This window comes from Drosophila elegans, unplaced genomic scaffold (assembly GCF_018152505.1).
Source record: "Drosophila elegans isolate 14027-0461.03 unplaced genomic scaffold, ASM1815250v1 contig_476, whole genome shotgun sequence".
NCBI classification, from domain to species: Eukaryota; Metazoa; Arthropoda; class Insecta; order Diptera; family Drosophilidae; genus Drosophila; species Drosophila elegans.
In genome coordinates this window covers 13,323,732-13,327,708 of record NW_024545863.1, presented here as the reverse complement: position 1 = coordinate 13,327,708, position 3,977 = coordinate 13,323,732, and the positions used below count along the sequence as shown (strand labels likewise).

The window sequence follows — 3,977 nt, the reverse complement described above, 5'->3', positions numbered from 1 at the left end:
TGGACGGACAGGAAGCGTGCGCATTTCACATACCGAATCGCATCATTTGCAGCATTTAGTCAAATGAAAAACGAGTGCAACAAATCAACAGAAGGAAACAGGCGCGCTTTCTGGCGACCAGTTAGCAGCTGACAAATTGCCCCTCGGCTTAGTGGGGAGGAGTTGAAAGCATTGTTTATTTGGCTTTCATGTCGCGCATGTTAAATGCAAATTATTCAGAAGCACTCTTAACCTGCTCCGCCGCCTCCAAAGCTGTATGACTGCACTTGAAATAATATATCCGTAAAATAAATGTTTTAAGACACATAACTTTTTTACTGAGCACAAAACATTAAATAACGAAAACAGCACATATTTTTGGAAACAACCAGTTTGACTTTACCGATTTTTAAACTTAATGCAACGCTTAAAGTTATATTAAAAACCTTAACACTGGGTATATAAATAAAAATATAAAATATACATAAATGCTATGTAATATAAAAGAAAAAGACATTTTCTAGAACTAAAAAAAAAAAATTCGGCAGATTCTTTAAATTTAAGCTTAAATTTATTTTGTAAGTCAGTGCTAAAACCCTTGTTTGAGTGTCTGCCTATGGCTTAGTACACGAATTCTGCGCATTGACCCAGGACTTCCACGAAGTACCCGACATCATGTGTGATTCCTGACATTTTCTGTATGTACGTTACTTCGTTTTTATTTTACAAATACGCTTCACGCGATTATGCAAATTCAGTGAACAACAAAGGTTCAAGCGGAACGAGGAACCAGGCTTGTTAGGCATTCGAAAGGTCACTTAACTTAACTTAACGCTTGACATGAACCGCGAACCGCGACACGTATGAATAAATTTGCAATTTGAGTACTGAAATTCGAATTTCGGCTGGCAAAGAGGTGGCGGCGCCAAATAATGTGCGCTGCTCAATCATCGCTTTTAAGGCTTAATTTAATAGAATCCCGCATAACAATGAAAATAATAATAAAGTGTCATTTGGCTAGCTAGCAAGTCTCTGGCGGTTTATATATGGCAGCTGGGAATGTGTGCATTATGTGCATTTGATATATTTCTTAATAAAAATATCACGCAAGTCCGACGCTGTCACCCGTGCACCCGCGCCCACACCCGCACACATCCAGGAATCCTGGAATCCAGCTGCAGACAACCGGCTAGATGGGTTGGGAGAGCTCATGTGTCGCTTTGGAAAATGAAAAATGATCAAAGTGAGTGTTTGGCTCAAAGAGGAAAAAGTGCTGCACCAGCAGCTGCTGCCCTGCTGCTCATGTGGGAATGGTAGGGGCATCGCCTGGGACATCATCAGTTGCTAGTTGCAATTTTTAGCAGCTCCCTAGAGCTAGGACATCTGTGGATGCCCACTGGATGGGATGTCCACTCAGTTAATGCTGGCAAACAAAGCAACGCCAGCTGGATCGGGCGACATCAGTTGGGGGCGTGGCACAACTGCCGCCGCAGAGTAATCAGCAAATGCACTGTGATAAAATGGGCACTTGAAAAGGATTAATATGTATAGAAAATCATAAATAGTTTTTCAAGGGCTTATAAGTCAAAATTAATTACAAATAAACAATACAAATAGAACTTAAAAGAAATCCCTCTTAAATAGGGGTAATTTTTATGGAATATTATAAATAGTTTTTCTTTAGTTATGAAGTTTAATTTAATTATTATAAAAAAATTAAATTAAATGTTATTAAAAATTAGTTAAATTCGTTAAAATTCAATTAAATATATAATTTTAATAATTCCTAAAAAAAAATTTAAATTTATCCTTTAAATTAAGAAGGTCAATAAAACAGTAGCCAATAATTAAAAAAGGACAAAAATACACACATTTAATAGATGTTCTTAAGCCAATGCCTTCATCGTTATTTTTCAGCGTACCGTAAATGCAGCTGAGTAAGAAAGACATCCTTACCCAGCAAGTAATTAGTTACCATGCATTGATTTTTATCCTGCTGCTGCTAAATTTCGCTTGACAAATTGTTAATACGTCATAGCTCGGCGGCTAAAACAATGAAATGCTCTCGTAAAAGAGAAACGCGTGGGTTTGGGGGTTATGACAGAAAAACGACAGAATTTATGGTAATAAAAGCAGTAGACATTGCCTCCACAACAACAGCAAGAAACAGGCGTCATAAAAACTCGTATATATGTCTGCATTTGGCAGAGAACGGTATTGTCTGAAAACTCTGAATGATTGAGAATTATGTGCAGACACAGCTCATTGAAGGCGCCAAGCCACGGTACCACACAACAGAAACTAAACAAGTGCCATAAAATAAGTATACGCGCGTATGTTGAGCGCATAAACCAAAAGTGAAAAACTGGGATACCTGTCACTCTGAGTCGGTTTGTACCCGAAATTTACCTCTTTTAATGGTTTGGGGAGAAAGAAGTTTCCTCATTAACGCCAACACAAATACAAATTTAATAAACGAATCAAGCCGGAGGACATATGGGATCATAATTGGTTTTTGTGTGTTGTGGATTGGCAGTATTAAACATTTAAATTATTCCACATTGTTCGAAGTAATTTTTGTTAGATGTGTTTTCCATACAACATAGTTTGGTTGGATAAATAATTTGTGTGATGAAATTCAAAAAAGATTGAAAAATTGAATTTTCATTCTGTATATTAACAAAATAAGAATTTATATATATTTAAATAACAAAGTTTAATGGAAAACGTGTTTTATTATCTCTGCGTTCTATGCGATAAGCATTCTCCAGATTTAGATCAACCAATTTAGATCAGTATACAATTAGTGTGCCCGCATTATTTCATTATTGGCACCTAATTTATCGAGGCCTCGGTGGCGCAGTTGGCAGCGCGTAAGTCTCATAATCTTAAGGTCGTGAGTTCGAGCCTCACCCGGGGCATGTACATTTTTTTCTATTTTTTTTTTTTGTCTTTTGCGTTAATCTTTTTTTTGTTTGTTTGGATCATTACACGCAATCTAAGAGTTTATGTGCAGCACTTAAGGATTGATTGGCTTCATAGGTTACCATATGATTTTTCATTGGCAATAAACCAACTCATAATGATTACAAATTGATTTCTCATGTCTTTTGAGAGACAAAGAAAGGGATTGGACTGCATCTGGCAGCAGTTAATGGCCAAGACAAACACATTGCAATAAAATAAAACTCGTGGCAATCTGGCAAAACTTGGCAGCCAATCAATTAAACGAAGATGCCATAAGCTCTGTTATTTCTAAAACGAATTCAAGTGCCGCACAATTGATTGGCAGCTGGCCAGTGATGAAGTCCAGTGTCCTCCAGACACGGAATGTGTGGGGGAATACAATAAACTGCGCTGTGGCCCTCGGCTAGGTTATATTTTTTTCTGGCGCACTGCGGTTGCCTCTGACCTGGGTCTTTTATTTTTATTTTTTCACGGCGATCCCATCACCTTCACGCTTTGCACTGCAACCGCAATTTGCACTGGTACATGGAGAAAATTTAATTTGTTTCCTGCATATATCCTAGAGGCGTTTTGTGTGTCATGCATTTTTACACCTTAATTTGCGGCTAATTTGCATATTGTATATTTTCGCTTGTTGCGCAATTTCAGTTGCAGTTGCAACCGTCGTTTCCTGCCCGGCGTGTCCTCTTATCCTTTTAAAGTCAGCGGTTCCGCGCGGTGAGTGAAACTTTAGAGAGGCTAGCAAGCGTGAAATGAAATTTTGCAGAAAAAGTTCTGACAAGGGGAATTGAAATTTAGAGGCAGAGCCGATTAGAACCAACTTATCTTGTTACATCGCGAAATAATTAAAACAAACAGAGTAAAATAAGACCTGATAAAGCGATAAGTAAGCAAATATAACTAGGTTCTTATCTTATATTTATCTACTATCAAGAAGCAGTAATAATAAAGCTTTTTCAATGTTTTTTATGGTTTTAGTTCTAGATAGTTTGCTTTATTATCATTCAATCAGGTCTAGTAAATACCATAAA

At 37.3% G+C, this 3,977-nt stretch overlaps 1 non-coding gene across 1 annotated transcript; it reads left to right on the top strand.

Annotated features, from left to right (window-relative positions):
* Positions 1–2,827: 2,827 nt before the first annotated feature.
* On the top strand, positions 2,828–2,900 carry Trnam-cau. Its single transcript has one exon. It is a non-coding gene; the product is annotated as a tRNA-Met (tRNA).
* Positions 2,901–3,977: the final 1,077 nt, after the last annotated feature.